Source organism: Mytilus californianus, unplaced genomic scaffold (genome assembly GCF_021869535.1).
Source record: "Mytilus californianus isolate M0D057914Y unplaced genomic scaffold, xbMytCali1.0.p SCAF_2, whole genome shotgun sequence".
Classification (NCBI taxonomy): domain Eukaryota; kingdom Metazoa; phylum Mollusca; class Bivalvia; order Mytilida; family Mytilidae; genus Mytilus; species Mytilus californianus.
The window spans coordinates 62392317-62412421 of NW_026262668.1; the positions used below are offsets into that span (position 1 = coordinate 62392317).

A 20105-nucleotide genomic window follows, 5' to 3' on the forward strand; every position below is an offset into this window, starting at 1 on the left:
TCCTATTGTGTATGTTTCGGTAGAAAAACCGCAATTTCAAAAACATAACACAAGCAAAACAGTATGAAAGAAAGTACTGCCCGTATACGTAGTTATTATCGGAAATACATTTAGTACCAGACTTTAGAGGCCGTAGTAACCGCTGCTGATTTTTTGTAAAAAGATTTTGTGCCAGTAGAGTGAATCTCCTCTAAGATCTTTCATGTTATCTTCTAACGAATGCAAAGAAATTGGGTGTTCATTTTGGATTTTTCAATGTGAATCATCGCAGAGAGAAATAGAGAATACTATTATCGACTAGATCCCTTAAATTACAAAAATAAATGTAGATCACCCAGAGAACATTGTTTCATCAGTTCATTCTCTATAATTTATTTATTTATACTGCATGTGGTATCCGTTTAGTGAAATTCAAATCACTAAAATTACTTCTGTTTGATCCGGAAAAGGCAGACTTCAAATAGAAAACAATGATCCCTTTAATGAAACTTGAACACAGATGGTGCATGCATGCATAAAAATACCAAAAAATGTCATGTACCGGTAAGTAACAAAAAAGATCTGTAAATGGTTACATGAAATCTAATTAAGCTGATGCTAAAAGTTGATCAATATTCCCTATCCATGGCTAAGCAACACCATTTCCTTGAAACCATATTGGAAATAGAAATACAGAACCCGTAACATCTCTCTAAAGGTTAAAATTAAGTCATTTCCCATTTTTTTTTTCATTAAATGATTAAAAATTTATTGTCATACTTTTACACGAGTATGAATAAGCCAAATATAGATGTTATGAATTAGGCTGTTAGTTTTCTCAATTGAATTGTTCCACATTTTTCATGTCGGGGCCTTCTATAGGCGACTATATGGTATGGGTTTTTCTCATTGTTGAAGGCCGTACTGTTGCCTATAATTGCTAACATCCACTTCATTTCAACTTTGTTGGATTGTTGTCTCATTGGCAATCAAATTACATCCCCTTATTTTTTTATATTATAAGTATGAAATATTTGTCGCTGAACTAAATGATATGCAATTAATTAATCGTAAATTCAGTTAAGACTTCAGAGGTAAAAACATTAAATAGCTTTAAATAGTTAATGTAAATTAAATATTTCGTCTATCAACTTTATGAAGACGACGAAAAGTGCCAGTCAATAATGGACTTTAAGTAAATAGACTTAAATTCATTTATCGCTGGGGCCTCATCCGGATAGTGTTTCATGTTTTAGCTTTACCCAACATGAGTGACGTTTTAGTCCATTAGAGAATTTCCAAGCAAGCAAGCTGTTTAAATTTCGTTAGCGGTATAATTTAAAACCCGCTCTCCCACTCCGTTTTTTGTATGAGATACTGCTCTTTTGTATTTATTTTTCAGGTTTCTGTCCGTGGCAGTGGTAATCCAGATTTGACTGTGATGATGTTAACTGCTTGTTTGCCGTTTAGACTAGTGACTTTTATTTGAAGTTTAAGCATCATAAATAGATTCCCGTAAATGGCAGAATTCGCTGCATATAATCTTAATTTTAACTATGACATTTAAGGTTTTTGGATATTTAAACCCGTGTATCCCAAGGTGCATTCTAAATTTTAATGCACCCGTGCATCTTTACATTTTCATATATCTAGAATCTATCTGTAAGGTTGCTATATTATATTCAGGTAACCAACCATTCATCTATCTACATATACATCTATCTATATATATATATATATTATATGAATCTATATTATGAAATAAAAATGTGGCCAGATATCGCCAATCCATATATGTATTTTGTTTTAAAGGGGCACTAGCTACGAGATATATAAAAAATCTAATATATGATTTTTTTTTTTGTTCAATCATTAATGAAAGTGAAATAGTGAAATAATGATTCGCTTTTAGCCGCCAGTATGGTTAAATTTTGTCAAAATAAGCTAAGAAATATTGATGATGAATTATTCACTTGCAAGTGAATAATTCGACCTCATTGAATCCGTATTCATGTGAACTTCAATTTAACCCCTTAGCTAGAGATGGATAACACGTGAATTGTATATGTAAAGTTATTTAAAGGAAAAGAATGTCAACATTGAAAGTGAAACAAAGGTAAATCATTTGATTGACTGATCCACATAGGGTACGTCTAAACACTGCTCAGGACCTCCTGAGTGCACTCAGGACTCTTTATAGTCATCGTATATGCACACAGGAAGAATGGTTATATTGGTTGCACGCTGTTTATTTCAGTGGTAAATTTTGGTAGATTTTGAAAATGAACTTAAATAAATATTTATTATTTTTATAAAATAATGAGGGCACGTGTCACTGATTACACAACTACTCAGCCGTGAATAATCCAATCAACAAAATTGATTGGATTATCCTTATACCTTATGAATACCATGTTATTAGAACAGTGTTTTAATAAAATTTAATTATGCGATATTTTAAAGTTGTTTTGGAATAGACTATTTTCATATTACCGACTTTTGACTCCGGATAATATAATTTGTCGACTGGTTACCTTGGACATCATGGTACTTGGTCAAGTAAGAGCAGCCAAAATAAGTAACATCAAACATATAATCGGTGTAATTTGAGGGGAAAGTTTACTGTTTTCCGATAATTTTGTAGTGAAAAAAAAATATTAACCAGGTAATTTTCCCCCAAAATTGTACCGATTGAAAGCTTGGTTTTACTTCTTTAGCTTGCTCTTACCTGACTTGGTACCATGATGTCCAAGGTAACCAGTCGACAAATAAATATAATCCGGAGTCAAAAGTCGGTAATATGAAAATAGTCTATTGATTTATGTAATTAAATTTACTTTATGTGTATAGTGAATTTACGATAATGGAGAAAAAAAATTCAAAAGTCCCATTCAATGTAATTTCATACTGTTTATGTGTAATGAGGACAGCTAAATTAATTTTGTTATTGTACGTTCTGCAGTTCTTAATTAAGTAAAAGAAATAACAATTGATATTGTTTTATAGTTTGTCTATTACAAGTGCGTTTTTGTTTTTCTTTGTGATTTTTCCCCCTCTCCATAATCAACAAAATAAACGAATATCATATTTTATTTAATATAATCATACAAAGGTAGACAAGTGTTTTTTTGTTTTGCTAAGTCTAATATCTTAGCAGAGTACGTGCTTTTATTGGTTTCTTTCTTCGGTTTGGCTAATGGGCAAGTTTCTGGGGTTTTTGTAATTCAAAATCTGTGCATGAGGACTTAGTCGTTGTAAGAACGGACTGAGTATCATTCAACAGTCTGCGAAATAGTCTTTCTCGCTGTTCTTGAGTCTTGCAAACCTTATTGTGAAATATCATGTTCTGTAAGACCAAAAAGTTCATAATTTCCCATGAGCTCGATGTAAAACCAAATTTTACTACTTAAAATTGTTAAAAAAAATACCGAAATATGATAAATGATGGGAGTGCAATGTACGCAAGCATTAATTTAGCCCGTTTGTGAAAGGGGGTCTTGATCGGGACAGGAAACTGATAGAAAAACGGAGACAAATTCATTTTTCAGAATTTATTTTCACATTGAAATTCGTCCAGGCTTGTAATACTGGACAAGAACGATATTAATGAGAAATAAAATTTTACTATTTGAGTTGAATTATTTGAAAATCGTATGTTGCGGCAACAAATACAGATAAGAACGGGCTTGATACAAAACCAAATATTGCTTTATGAAAATGCTGGTGACATTTGTTTACGTACTTTTATTAGCTGTTTTAATGTCTGTTTCGAGTCGCAGTAAGTGGTCTAATGTGGAGCGACCTTCACGAAACCCACTTTGTGTTTCATTTATTATATTTTTTTCCGTAAGCAGATATTTAAGTCTAACATTAACCATGCTTTCCATTAGTTTGCAAAAATTTGATGTAAGAGAAATAGGTCTGTAGGATTTAGGGTCCGATTTATTTTTGTTTAAGAAATAATTCATGGAAGCCATAGATTTGTTTGACATTTACACATGGCCTGGGCCGTGATATTCGAATTTTGTCCTGTTCAAGGTAACGTAAAGTCCGTCCCTGTCGTTATATTGGTATATGTGTAACATACTGAATATTGCGATCGGGAACCAGTCTACGTGGGAGGTAAATAGTAACAGCCACCAATATGCACATCTCTGAGTCTGCGCTAAGTATAGATATACCGAAAATTTTATCACGGGGTTGTTTACAAAGCGAAAGAAGCACGTCATATTAGAACAGGTTTTAGTATAGGGATTACATTTGCATGTTTCCAGCTGTGTGGTAGTTGACCAGTTACCCACAATTTATTTATTAATTGCAACATAATATCGATCATACTTTCAGTTATATGTTTGAACATTTCATATGTTATACGCCGGTCATCACCGGGCGCAGTTGTCTTTTTGGTCTTAAGCACCTTATAAAGTTCGTTTTTGTTGAATGGTATATTAAACTTTGACCTATTATGTTGCTCATCATCGTCCCTATTAATTGGATTTTCTATTTCGGTTTTTATTTTATGAGTTTTGAATGTGGGATCTAAATTATTGTCACTGGATGCTTCGGCAAAAGTTCCGGCGAGCATGTTTGCTTTATCTACATTTGATACCGCTTGTTTGGTGTCAGTAATAAGATTTTAGTCACAACTTCGCATAGGTTTTGATTGAAAATTTCAATATCGTCATGTTGTATATTATCTATATTTATTTCGTTACAAAGAGTAGTGAACCTGTGCCAATCGGCTTTATCGTAAATCCATCTTTGTGGAGTGCAGACTTGATTTTTTACCGGTTTTGCATTTAATACGGTGAGTACTGGGAAGTGATCAGAACCTAGTTTATCATCTAAAACTTACCATTTGACCGTCAGGTCTATTTGTGTTCGGTTGCCTGTTACAGTTTGAAATGTACCTGTACCGTCATTTAAAATTATCATGTTATTTTGGTCTATGACCTTTTCAATAATGTTACCATTGCTATCTGTTGTGCTAGACCCCCACATCGAGGATCTACTATTAAAATCTCCAAGTAGCACTATATTATCTGATAAATAATGCAGAACTTCTTGATAGTCATTAAATTTAATATCTTGATTGGGGGGTCTATACACATTAACTATATTGATCTTGTTATTTTGACAGTTTACAGATACGCCTACTACCTCTATGTTATCAGTATTAAAATTAAGTTGTGAGAAATTAACTTGAATCGAAACATAAATGGCTACTCCTCCTCCTATTGGAGGTCTCTTTTTATTTTTGCCTTTAGATTGAATCGGTATCTTTCTATTTCGGATGATTGGTGGATGGTAGCCTTGTAGTTTTACGTACCTATTACCTTTAAAGTGAGTTTCTTGTACACAAATAATTTCTGGGTTATTATGTGTGTCTAAATAATGTTTCAGGGAATTTGCGTTTGCTTAAAGTGATCGCGCATTCCACTGTAAAATGTGTAACCCCATTACGGTAAATTAAATTGTTTTAATTACCTATTGTTTATTATTTCTTTAATTGACGTCGACCGTTATTTCTGTGTTAAATTGATCTCTGAGAAAGGTTACAAATAGGTGCAGGATGGTAACAGTGCCATCACCTTGTTCGGCAACAATATTCCGTATCCCTGTAATTAGGGTTTCCCAGTTTTTGAAATTATTTACGTCTTTGCTTGGTGGTTTATTTATAGTTTTGCGTATATCTGACATATATTTTTTATCTTTATTAGGATACTGGTTGTTTGATCTTCTATTTGTGTATTCTCAGTCTCATCAGGGGCGGATCCAGGATTTTGGAAAGGGGGGGGCGTAGTATGTAATATTTGCCGAGCGGAGCGAGGCGAACATTTTTTGGACCTTTTTTTAGGCTACAAAACATAAAATAAGTGTAAAATGCACATTTTTAGTGACGGTTCCTAACGTGGGGTATGTATATTTTATAGTTAAAGTGCCGGTAAGCTTGGTGCCGCATTCTCCCCATTAGTTGTCTATTATAAAATGATTGAATGGATCTAATGCTATGTACTAATATATTTGATGTGAGATTTGTCAGTAAAAAATGGACATGGAAAATTCTCGTTTGTTGAATGGTTAGTTAGCATAACCTCACAGATTACTTGTTGTAAACATGATATACGGCTATTCAATGAAGTTTATAATACGACCGACACGAACAAAGACAAACAAGCAATTTTTATCCAAATGTTTGGTGAAATGTTTCACTCAACAAGGGAAGTGAGGGGTTCCAAATCAACCAACGGCTACGAATGAGTCGGAAAATCAAATGACAACGAAGTTGTGAATGACGGTCGACAAATGGAGACATAAAGGCCACACCCAGCAGGCAGGTTGCAGTTTGGCCTTGAAAAAAGTATTCAGTATATCAGTTCGGCGAAACAGACATTCCGGTCAGATATGGGATTTACATGCAACCCCCCCCCCCCCCCTCCAAAAAAAAAAGAATTTTTGTTTAAGGCAAAAATCAGGGTAAGAATATTTTCTCTAAAATATCTCAGACTGCCCTATCAAATCAAATGGTCCGTACCTTTATTCAGCAATGTTATTAATTGGCTGGGGCGTGTGGGGTTAAACATATTTTCGTAGGTAAATAATATTGCCGTGGAACTTTTTTTTCATGAGAGTGTAATAGAGTATTACTTTCTGTTGAGTGGAAATATGAAATAGAAGTCAATACGTTCTTGCTCAATCCTTTGTCGCTTTGAAGGCGTCACGCTTGTCATCCTCCGCCTAAGCAATGTGTTACTGTAATTTGAATTTCAAAATGACTGAGTGACGTTTCGAAAGTACAGATCAACTCCACCGTAGCGAAACATATGACTGACATAATCAATAATATATTACAGTAAATACGAGCGAAAAATATCTTTATAAGTAAAGAATTGTCGCATAAAAATTAAATACACGACCGGGAAATGGCAAAGTTCACGAAGTCTAGTCTGATTCATCATTTTACAAAAAAAAAAAAAAAAAGTTCAAGCAAAGGGGGGGCGTACGCCCTCTACGCCCCCCTCTGGATCCGCCACTGCTCATTATCGAAAACTACATCTATGTTTATTTCTGGATTATCTACCTGTGACATATTGGCTTCGTTGTCGTTAATTATAGTGGTGTCATCATTAATTACTTTTGATTTAACACTGTCAGCATATGATTTACCAGGTGTGACATTTGGTGTACTAATTATTTTAGGTATGGTTTCACCTTTTGACACTAGGGAGCTAATTATTTTTGGTATGGATTCACCTTTTTGTTGTGCCTTTTGTTTAGCTTGTTCAAACGACATTTTATAATTGTACATATTTTCCAATACTTGTTTTTGGAATATGTATTGGGGCATGATTTATCTATTAACTGATGTTTACCGCCACAGTTGTTACATTTTATTGTTTTATCATTACAGTTTTTGGTGGCATGTTTACCAGCACATTTAATACATGTATTGGTAGATTTTCTGCATTGTTTGGCATAGTGACCTAATTAAACTTGCGCATTTAGTAAAATATTTAGGGTAAGGCTTATATGGCAGTAAATCATACTCTTGTCCCTGAGTGGTTAAGGGAATAGATTTAATGTGTGCATGTTTATCAGATAGAGTAACTAAAAGATACCCAGCTTTACCTAATTGTTTTACAATTTTGTTATCTACCCCTGTTTGTCTTAGCATATTTTCCTACTGTTTAATATTTAGGATTTCAGCATCAACAGGTTTAGGTATAACGTAAAGTTTATAGACTCTATTTTTAGTAATCTTATTTTTGGTTTTTTCTTTTGTAGCAGCTGCTTCAATAGTTATTTTCTTTTTTGTGGTCCGTATCAAATTTAGTCACTTTTATTTGAAATTTACCAAGTTTATTCAAGCCTAGTATTTTGCGCCTTATTGAATCGGATGGAGCATAAACCAGCACACTGTTCTTAAGCGGTTTGATCTATATGGCTTGGTCATAGACACTTCCTATCATAGTTATTATAAGATAATGTAATGAATTTAGGGTCAGTAAGAGGAACTGTTTTGCCCTTGAGGTGATAATCAGTGTTTCATTTGGAGGAAACATTTTTTGCCCTTTTCATTGAGTGACTCGAGGGCTTTTGGTTTTAGTTTTATTTGGGCTTAACCCTTGCCTTTTTGCATATTGTATTTGTGGCGAGTTTCCTTCACTTTGTTTGTAAACTTTGGAATCAGGTGACTCCCCTTGTTGTTGACTTCTTGAGTCAACTTTCCTTTTATTGTTGGTCTTATTGTTCAGACTCATGATTTTTTTTTTATTCTATCAACTTTTAATTTACTTCATTTAAGTTTTGGGTTTTTTTTAAAAGCAAAAATAGTATAAACTTTGTTTTAACTTATTATAATAAACCTTTTAAGCAAAATTAAAAGTTTAAAACCTAAGGATTAATAAAAAAAATAAATTTATATAAACGAACTAAAATTAATAAAAAGATTAGAAAATAATCTTAAGTGGAAATAAAAATAATTTTATATGCTAACTAATAGTTATAGTTTTATCGATTTGCACAGTGTAAAGTGTTATTGATTGCAAAGTATAACGTTCTTTAGATTGATTTCCTGAAAGAAATATATTTCATGTTTGCTGAAATATATTTAACTTAAAGAAGTTTTTATTATGGAAACAATATAATAAAAAAAATATTTACACTTTTGTTGTAAAAACTCGGAAGTCTAGTGTCGAAGTCTTGAATATAACTTTATAAATAGTGCCGAAGTCTACAATATCTCTTCATAAATGGAACATCATATCAAAATCATTGCATAAGCAACTAAACAATAAGCCGTGAATTAATAAATTGGGCACATAATAATTCAAGACTTTTTTTTAATCATTTTTGTGATGTATTATGTAATGTGTTCTTTTGTTTTCACGTATGCCATCAACCCCATTGGGGTATTTTTATTTTCAATAAAGTTCAATTATTCTTACTTTGCTATTACTTGAGATTTTATCCAGCTTGTCAGTCGACAGCGGGGAGAACATTTTCAGGCCGCAGGTCATCAGCGGGAATAAATCAGGCCAGAGCAAACGTCCCGTTCACTAAGGCGAGAAAAAATAAAAACAGTCTACTAAAAAAATCATACCCAGAATTTATTGAAATACATGCATTTACCTGAAGCATTCATCTTTATACTCCGTCTTAAAAGAGCTTGACATAGGATTATTTATGTGATAGGAGATACTTCAAAAACTATTTAACTAGTATCTAAATATTTCAAAGAATCATGCCCTACAAATTGATTTTTTTTCGGATTTCAATTTAATTTTTCATCATTTTTTTTGGGTGAAATCTTTTAGCCAGAAGAAAGAAAATAGCGAAACATCAAATGGGGATGAGAATCTAGGATTTTTTTTTGTTATAGCCTCAACGTGGAATTACATTTTGCCAACTTAATACGAGTTCTTTTCAGTTATGATGGAATGGACACTGTAGACAAAATTGGGATGTAAGAATGGAATTGATAAAAAAAATTATAATCATTGAATAGCAAAGAAAAAAAAAATTTTCTACAGCAAATAAATGAAACACTGGCACTATACATTTACTCTGTAAGATCTCTTTTTTAAATTTTTTAAGGCCTTCTCTTAATTTGGACGAAAGAGATACATTTCAAGACATCTAATTAACCAATTGAAACACTGATGCATTTGTTTTATTGTACGTGTTTGTCAAAAGTTACTAAATCATAAACTCACTTTACCATGTTTTTGGGAAGTGAAGTTTATTGGTGTGTCTAATTAGAACAGGCCTATCTTCAATACGGAACAGTTATGAATAAAAGGAGATGCAGGGGGTATACATCAATGAGACAGCAAGCAAACAACAAAACAACAAATAGACATTTAGAAGACATTTTTGGTATTAACACAATGTGTTATGTCCTAAATAAGTTTTTCCTCAATCTGGTTTAAATGAAGATCTGTCGTAATTCGCTTACTCTTGTTTATGAATCTAACGAAATCAGAGATCTATATTTTAAGTTGATTGGTTTTTCATTTAGCAAATGTTGTTGTCTTCTTCATGATCTTACACGAAAGGGGAGAATATTATATACAGACAATTTTCACTTTGTATTTTGATTGATTGTGGCTTGTTGAACATGTAGTTTGTAACATAATATTTTATAAAAGATTTTTATTTCAAATTTCTTTCCTTCAAATGGGTCATTTAGAATCATATATTCTTCAACAATGGTTACAGTGTGAATGTACTTTAATATTTTACTAATAGATATAGAAATGATGAGGAATTAGTATATGTATAACCTCCCCCTCCCCTCTGTGATAGTTGCTTACAACTTGTCTTTACTAGGGGCTATTTAGAGCTTGATATATCGTCATGATATTTGGTTATTGTACAAAAAAGATATCAGTTTGAAGGCCGTACGGTGACTTATAGTTGCCACTTCTACGCCATTTGGTCTCTGGTGGAGAGATGTCTCGTTGGTATGAATACCACTTCTTCTAATTTTTATCATAATTAAGTCTGCAAGATGCCCGTTTCGTCTCTCTCGAATGCAAAGTTGGAAACCAAAATAGTAACGAAATTGAAGAGCATTAAAAAGAAAAAAAAAGAAATGTATCTTTGATTCAAACGGTTTTTTTCTTTTTTATAATTAAGCCTTTTCTGAAAAAAAAACTTCTGAACTCTACAGTTATATCATGTGATAAAATTTTACTGCATATTAACTATTCATACAAAAATAAGTACTTAGTCTAGATTACAAATTTTTCAACTAAAACATAATTAAGATTTTATTTTTTTTTTATAAATAAAGGCATCAATAGTATACCGCTGTTCGAAATTAATAAATCGATTGAGAAAAAAAAAACAAATCCGGGTTACAAACTAAAACTGAGGGAAACACATCAAATATAAGAGGAGGACAACGACACAACAGAAACACAACATTAAAATGTAACACACACAGAAACGAACTATAATATAACAATGGCCATTTTCCTGACTTGGTACAGGACATTTTAAGAAAAAAATGGTGGGTTGAACCTGGTTTTGTGGCTAGCCAAACCTCCCGCTTTTATGGCAATGTTAAATATAACATTACAATGACAACAGTACATGACAGGACTACAATATAAATAAATGGGAGAACATATAGGACAGAGAAACATACAAATAATAGCTAACAAAAGGTACCAGGTTTAAAATTTAATACGCAAGACGCGCGTTTCGTCCACACAAGACTAACCAGTGACGCTCAGATCAAAAAAGTTCGAAAGCCAAAACAAGTACAAAGTTGAAGAGCACTGAGGACCAAAAGTTCCAAAAAGTTGTGCCAAATACGGTTAAGGTTCTATGTCTGGGATAAGAAAATCCTTAGTATTTAGAATAATTCATACTTTTGCAAACAGTAAATTTATAAAAATGACTATATAATAGATATACATGATAACACCGAAGTGGTGACTAACTACAGAATAAAAACGGATACATAAAACAACATAAACCAGCACATAAAAATTCACAGCCGAGCTAGCCAAAGAGATCAACGCACAAAGTGACGTCACATTTGAATTTCTAAAACTTCCCCCAAAATAGGATAGAATTAGGATAGAATTCAAGATTAGGTTTGAATATGTTTCAATATTTCTTTATAATATATAAAACAATTGAATATCAATAAAATGTAACTTTCCTTTATTCTTTGCAGATACTAGTTTAAAGAAACAGACTATGAAAGAAAAGTGTAATTTATCAGGGCCGTAACTACTGATGAGGCAGACGAGGCAATTGCTTCGTCTGAATTTCTGGCAAAAAAAATAATAATAAGATGAAAAAAAAAGAAAATGGAGAAAGCTAGGCATGCAGGGGTAGAGCACATCCTTGCATAATTTTCATATAAAGAATTAAGTAATGCAATATTGGAATAGTAATTAATGTTGACGTGAAGCTTCTGTACTTTTATTTCAACTACGTTAGGCATCGAACTCCCTGCCTGATTACCATCGCAAATAAACCGACAAACCGGCATTTGGTTTCAAAGGCGGAATAAGGGGGGGGGGTGCCCCTCCCCCTTTTTGTGGGAAAAATTTGGTTGATTATATAGGGAATCACTGAAGCATGATTAGAGCGGGCCCCCCTTATGAAAATTTCTGGATCTGCAACTGGGTTCTGCAATTATTTCAATGATTTTCCGCGAAAAATGATAATGGATTTTTTTTCCATTTTATCAGTGCGCAAAGTAAATCAAAATTAAAATATTAATCGAGTTCTTCAACTTGCTAGGTCAATATTATTAAAGAATCATTCATAGCTCACGCAGGAGTATCAAAACACCCACCAATTTGTGTGCATTTCTCTCAAATAAAATGAAGATTTGAGGCATTTTCGGCAAATGTTTTGCTACAAACCTGGCTGCTTTTCGAAAACAAAACATATATTTCGGATGGATGGAGAATTTGTTTGGTTTAACGCCCAGTGGGCTTTATTTCAGCTACATAATCATGATAATGGAGAGCAGGTTATATGATCATTCCATTTGAATGTTAAATGGACAGGACAAGACCTTGGCAGACTGACAATTTGATTCCTTGATATTAAGAATTTTCATGGAGTATTGTGGGAGTACTTCGGGCTTGCGAAAAAAGACGGTCGCAGAATTAAACAGGTATCATTATTGATTCGGGTTTTATGCATTTATAAAATTAGCAAAATAAACTAATTATTCAATTTCAATTTCAAGAAAGTAGTCAAACGATGGGATCTTAGTGACACAAGAAAGGTCGAACTATCATTCGCAGACAGTGATTAGGTTCCACTCTTTGGGCTTTATTAAAGTTTTTTGAAAATGTGTGTTATTTTTAATGAAGCGTTGACCACACACACTTGTCCCGCTTTTTCTACTATCCAGACATGTACCCTACTGTAAATGGATACATGTTTGGTGGTACAAAATTCGAGGCAAGTATCTGTCAGCCGGCTCTGATAGCCTAATGCAGTTCTCCATACGGTAAATTTGAAACAAAACGGTAAGTATGATACAAAAACGGATGTAACAACATATATTTCGAACCTAATATTACAATTTTCGGCCCCCAAACCCCTGCCTCGTCTGTTTCCAGGGCCTAGTTACGGCCCTGTTTATTGGGGGTAAATTCAGTAAATAAATATACGTCATCAGGGACCGCCCATTTGGGGGATAGCTTTCTGTATAAAACTGAAATCCTGTGCTCTTCTGATTGGTAGATAATGTTTGTAATAAATATTTTTTGATAGACATGATAGATGGATCAAAACTAGAGTTAAAAAAAATTAAAAAATGAATGCTGAATGTACTAATTTTTTTTACTACAGGGTTGAAAAGTAATGGGGGTCAGTAAAGGAATTAAGTGCGAATCTACAGTGTTTGTAAACAAGGCCATGTGAATGCCAAAAAAAATGCCGCATGACCCTATGTTTTTATTGTTGCAAAAGATATGGCTACATTTGTACTTTCATCATGTTCATGAATGATATATGAAAGCTTCTAATTTCTAAAGGTAAATCAGGTATACATTTAATTCAAGACATATATTAGCCTTAAAGTCAATGGGAGATTTTTTACTGAATTTACCCCTATACCATGATAGGAACAAAAATAAATTAGAGTTACCTCTCTTGGCTAAAACACTTTGAAGGAAAATCCCTATGTAATCATATTTTTGGAAAGGGGATTAGCATAGATTAAACAGGCAACCAATACAATAGCTTAGTGTTTTGAGACAGGCGAAGGTCATCAATTATTGAATATTTAGAAAAAATGTGTGGAAAGTGAACTTTAATTTTTTCCTGACAAAGCTACATAATGATCCGTTAGGTCACCAGACATGCTTGATGGTGAATTTATTGGCGTTTCAGAGATTTCGGATGAGTAAATCCCTTGCATTTCAATGAATTATTTATAAATAGTTAAAGTAGAACATCTGTACTTGCTTTGTTTACTTACTGTTTTACGTTCTCTATTACGTGCATCAATATACGACAGCCTACACGCGCACAGAACCGTACAAATGCAGCACCGGAATACTTCTCCAGAACCATTCAAAAGTCACGCGCATCACTTGTTAGCTAATTACCGACAAACAGTTGCGACCTGAATGTACACCAATAATCACGACAGATACATTGATTTAATCAGAGACATATATAACACATGTTCTGAGTAATCGGTACCTCCTCAGAACCAACCTTTATTTTCGTAAAAACAACAATTATACCTTCATCAGAACCAAATTTTCGCAGTAAAGTGAATGTCGGTTCCTCCTTAGAATAAACCGTTTTTTTACAGTAAAAACAACAATACCTTGTCAGAACCAAATTTTCTAAGTAAACTTTATGTCGATACCTCCTCAGAACCAACCTTAATTTTACAGTAAAAACATTAATACCTTGCCAGAACCAAATTTTCTAAGTAAACTTTATGTCGGTGCTTCCAACCTTTATTTACAGTAAAAACCAAACTTTCTATGTAGACTTAATATCAGTACCTCCTCAGTACCTTGTCAGAACCAAATGTTATTAACTAAGCTTTAAATTTTAACCTTCTCAGAACCAACTGTCTGTTCAAACTAAAAACAATACCTTATCAAAACCATTTTTTTCATTTATACTTAAGATCGTTACATTCTCAGAACAGACCGTTTTTTCCAGTAAATATAACAATACTTTTTCGGAATAAATTTCTTTTTATGCAGACTTTCTTTGATACTTTTTCAGAACAAACCGTTAAAATCAAGAATACCTTGTCAGAACCAAAATTTCTATGTAGACTTTTGGTCGTTTCCTCCTCGGGAACAAACCGTTATTTTAAGTAAATAATAATACTTTTTCGGAATAGTTTTCTTTTTACATGTTTTATGCAGACATAAGGTAGTTAGTTACCTTCTACGAACCAATCGTTATTTACAGTAAAAACAAGTATGCCTTGTCAGAACCAACATTTTTTCTCACAAATAGAAAAAAGTATTCTAATCTAAGCAACTGTTTTACACATAAAAATTATGATCAGTATAACTTAATTTATATTTATACGTTATATCGCTTCTTTTATTACCGTTTGATATAATCCATTGACATTAAAATTTTAATAAAAAAAAATTCTATTGTTAGTTCAGGGGACAACACGGAAAAGCCCCTGAAAGGAATTAGAAGAGAAGGTGACAAGATACCGAAAGAAATTTAAAAGAAACATATTCATGAGATGAATATTTGGAAGTGACCCAATGGCAATTTGAAAAATAAAATAAAAATCACTACTTTCATTTTTGGGGGTATCGCTCGCACATTCGCAAACTGTTGAAGAATACTCTAAATCTTATACTGAGAAAATTGCAAATGATAAACTACACAATACATTATACAATACAATGCAATAAGTGTTTGTTCCAATTAAGCTTCCCTAGGGGGAAGTGACAAAGATACAGACACTGATAGGACTAGATTAGTAAAATCTTAACATCAAACCTTATCTTCGTATACAAAAGTGTAACGTCTCTAAAGAACTGACTAATTAATCTTTCTTTTGGTGGAGTTAGGAGGGGTTCCTCGGGACATTGAATATTGTTGTTGCAACCAGAGACATATAATACATTAAATGTATTATATGTCTCTGTTTCAACTTGAATAAAAAATTACTTGTTTTAACACGAGATCGAACGGATGTATCATCAGTGTCAGTTAGTGTGGGGTTAAATCCATATTATGTATTTTGATAAAAATAAGAGAGCTATATCATATTGAATTTGACCTATTTAATTTTGGAGTTATCTATCTCTGATGTTTTTACATGTCTCCGGTTTTTCCAATTAACTTAACTTTTACTAAATTCTTTCATAGATACAAAGATTTGATTAGTTAATTTGGTTGTACCTGTAGAAAACTGATTAAAAACGATATTTCACATCCTAAATTTTACGGTAATATTGTACTTAAAGCGCGGAAATCACTATGTGATCCGTGTAAACTCATCGAACCTTTAAACAAACTTATTAGTAAAGGTTATCTTACCAAGTTGTAATTAGATCTTTGAATATAGTTTACATTGGCACTAATATCGATTTTGTCATCAGCAAATTAAAACATAACAAAATTTGTATTCTTTTCAAACGGGATGTATAAAGACACACCCACGTTCATTTTGATCTATAAAGAGGTTAACTCCTAACTATCCTACTGCCTGTCGATACATTTATATTTGGCATTGCACAAGTCATGTCTTCTTTGACTGTCCATGACGTTAACATACTAAATCCCTGGGATGTGTTTTAGTTGATTTTAGTCTTTGATGCATGATTTTTTATTATTAATTGTTTTTGGCTTTTATTAACTAGCTGTCAGTAACTGCGAGTACTCTGAAATCGTACGTTCTTGTTTATTTGACCTGTTGATACTAATTGTAATGCTTTTTTGTTATTTAATGTTATTCAGGGTTATATCTATATACCAGCTTTGATAAGTGTTTGGTACTACTATAAATTTTCATTTCGTACTATGAACATCAAAATTATTTATTTTGTAAAAATATTTCCTTTCTCTATTGGAACTGTACACATATACCTAACAACAAAATTATTTTCATTTACCTGTGTTTAAAGTTATTGCAAATGGCTGATATTTTTTTTCGAGCATATTGTTTTTCTTAAATTGTTTAACATTTCATACCGATATAACATGTTACTTTTATTATTCTTCCCTTAGTTTATTTATTTTGCATTTGCATTGTATCATAGGTCAAATTTATTTGTTCAGTGTATGTTCACTGGTGTTAATATGTCTTTTGATGGAGTTAAACCATTTCAAATGATATTTTATAGTGTGTCTTTCTATGTTGTGATGTTACACTATTGTTTTAGATAAGGGTGGAATTTGATACCATTTAAACGTTTAAACCCGCTGCAACTGTTTGTACCTGTCCTAAGTCAGGAATCTGATGTTCAGTAGTTGTCGTTTGTTGATGTGGTTCATAAGTGTTTCTCGTTTCTCGTTTTTTATATAGATTAGACCGTTGTTTTTCCCGTTTGAATGGTTTTACACTAGTAATTTTTGGGGCCCTTTATAGCTTGCTGTTCGGTGTGAGCCAAGGCTCCGTGTTGAAGACCGTACTTTGACCTATAATGGTTTACTTTTATAAATTTTGACTTGGATGGAGAGTTGTCTCATTGGCACTCATACCACATCTTCTTACATCTATTAAATCTATATTTGTAAAATTACAAAAGTTTGTCGACTGCTTATTTCACTTAAACAATAATTTGTAATTCATATAAATATATAGCTTATATAACCTCACATGGTAAAGTAATCACCACGTAGACATTTTTATTACGCCGGCTCTGTTGATGCAAACAACTTTAATGTTTTCTTTCACGGTCGTTGTTATCTGTCTTAATTTTACGGTAGTGAGATGTCAAACAAAGACATATCTGCGCAAGACTTATATTGGTTCTGAGAACGTACTCCGGTTCTGCACAAGTAATGGTTCAGGGGAAGTGCACCGCTGCCATACCCTGATCACTACGTGTGAACATGTATTATTTTTATTTATATATGTATAGTTTACTTTAATAAAGGTACATAATCGATTGATATGTATATACAATGTTAATGATTAAACAGTAGCTTACTTTTTTTCACAGGTTTCATTCGGTATGCTCGTGAAAGAATAACTAACGATGATCACGCATTGCGATCGTGAAAGATCTGGTATCGGATCGTGAATGCAATAGACTATTTTCATATTCCCAACTTTGGACTTTTCCGGAGTCAAAAGTCGGGATTATGAAAATAGTCTATTAAGTGAAGTTCTACTTCAATTCTGTGAAATAATCTGCCGTACTTTCAAATGGTGGAACAAATCAGAAAAAAGAAATATATTTGTCAAAATGATTCAACTTCCTTCATAATACTGTGCACTACTTTAAAAAAATGCAGTACTTTTTAAGAAAACACAAAAGGCGAAACACAATCCTATGAGAATCTTCAAGAAAAATGACGTTTTGTACCTGTAATGGTCACATTCAAATATATAACGAAAAGTTTGAAACTTAATATAAATGCATGTTATAACTTGAAAAAGTTCATATTATTTTTGAAAAAAGTTTATTTTTGTTGATTTTTAATCAAAATTAGTCGTGAAAGATCAGGCAACCTATTGTTTAGATCGCGAAAAATAAGGCGTGATTAGACTTAAATGATCAGAAAACGGCATTTCTTTTACCCATTGATATAGTTGTAATTGGCTTTCATTTATTTTGGGCGATATATATTATTTACATGTAGACCCTTATTTAGGTCTGTTTTCATTTAAGAGGAAATGCTAACTATGCATCCAAGATAAAACGACCTCCAGGTGCGTAAATTGTCGAAAAGTAAATATCTTTGTATTTATAATGCTAAAGACATCCACGAATGAGTGAAAAGAGAGGGGGTCTGGGGGTCTTCCCCTGGAAATTTCTTATTGTTTACTTTTTTGTTTTCGTAAGTGTTAGATCAAGAAGCTATATCATTTAATTTTACATACAGATATATTGAAGATGTTCTTTCCATCAACAATACAAACTTTTCTGATTAGGTCCCATTAATATTCCTGAACTAGAGATTACAGACACTACATATACAGCTTCCTCAGCCTCATTTTTAGACATATACCCCGAATTTGACTACAGCGATCATCTCAATACCAGAGTCTATGACAAACGAGATGATTTCAATTTTGAAAATATAAAGTTTCCTCACCGGAGTAGCAGTTTACCAACTTTATCCGCGTATGGAGTATACATTTCTCAACTCATACGATATTCAGGAGCTTGTAGCTGCTACTCAGAATTTGTAAAACGTCATCAGTGTTTGAGCAAGACATTAATGAGCCAGGATTTGTGAAAGAACGTCTAGTCTTTTTTCTCTCAAAAAGTTCATTGGAAAGTACCAAGACCTAATAGATAAATTTTCAGTATCTAATTCACAAATAATACAGGATGGTCTTGAGTTATATGTTCTAGGTGCTGACTCTGTGTAGAATTTTACCCAATTTACAGTTTTACCTTTATTTGTCTTTGTACAATTATGTTCCAATTGATCGTATGGCTCTTGACGTGGTTCGGCATGCATGCAGCTTTCAGGTTTTTGGCTTTTGGAGTTCCTTATGCGGTTGGATCCAAAGATGAGATTCGGACACATGAGGTTTTATAGCGTTGTTTTCATTTTGTAGACCCTTGTTTTTATATTTTTCATATTTTGTATTTTTTCGGGAAAGTGTATATAGATCTATCGTGATGCTTACTATACTGACTGTATTTCCAACTACAAAAACTTTTTTGTTAGCGTCTGTGTTTGATTTAATTGTACGTGTGTTTGAACGTTTATTCAGTCGTGTTATATATATATCTGTGATGTATGTTTACAAAGGTTTGGCTGCTGGATCGCAGTTATGGCCACGTTAACAAATTATGTCTGTTTGGGTTGCTAACCCAATTTCGCAATATAACAGAATATTAAACAACTGTCATACAAGTGGTCACTTTAGCTAGCTAGAAAACTAGGTTTAACCCACCATTTTTTTAGGGAAATGCCTGTGCCAAGTCAGGATTATGGCAGTTGTTTTCCTGCGGTTGTCTGTAAACAATTTTTTTATTTTGCCAATTTTTACAAAAATCAACAAGGATCTTCGTTTTATAGATATGACTGTGCAGAAAAATTCATCGAAATTAGATGATTCAATCTTAAGTTGCCATACGACATACAACGTATGCAAGACGGACAGACGGACTTATATTGTTATTGGGCAACTAGTCGGTGTGCATGGTGTGGTTTAATCAAATAATCAGATCCACTGCCATTTAACCATCATAACCCTATTCAGAAACAAAACTGAAGCGGAATAAATCATGAAAATCCGATCTTTTGATATACCAATTACAAATATAAATTATCATGTGTTTAAAGAACAATTTGATCGTTTTCGTGGATTTTTTCCATTACAAATAAGCGGCATCAGATATTTCATAATATTTTTCACGATCATCAAATAGCGATACCCGATCTTTCACGATCCGAAATATCGAATTTTTACAAATATTCTCATTTTTGCAAAGTTTCTGATTAAACTAAAA

General features: G+C 32.8%; 2 protein-coding genes across 2 annotated transcripts in view; both read right to left on the reverse strand.

Annotated features, from left to right (window-relative positions):
• The window catches only part of LOC127730178 (sodium-dependent glucose transporter 1-like), a 55519-nt gene extending 41523 nt beyond the window's left edge, over positions 1–13996 (reverse strand). The window contains exon 1 of the mRNA XM_052238441.1: positions 13946–13996. The gene's annotated coding sequence lies outside the window, so the exon portion shown is untranslated. The remainder of the gene's footprint in view (positions 1–13945) is intronic.
• LOC127729014 (tyrosine protein-kinase src-1-like) overlaps positions 1–20105 on the reverse strand; it is a 149587-nt gene that overhangs the window by 103785 nt on the left and 25697 nt on the right. The window lies entirely within an intron of this gene.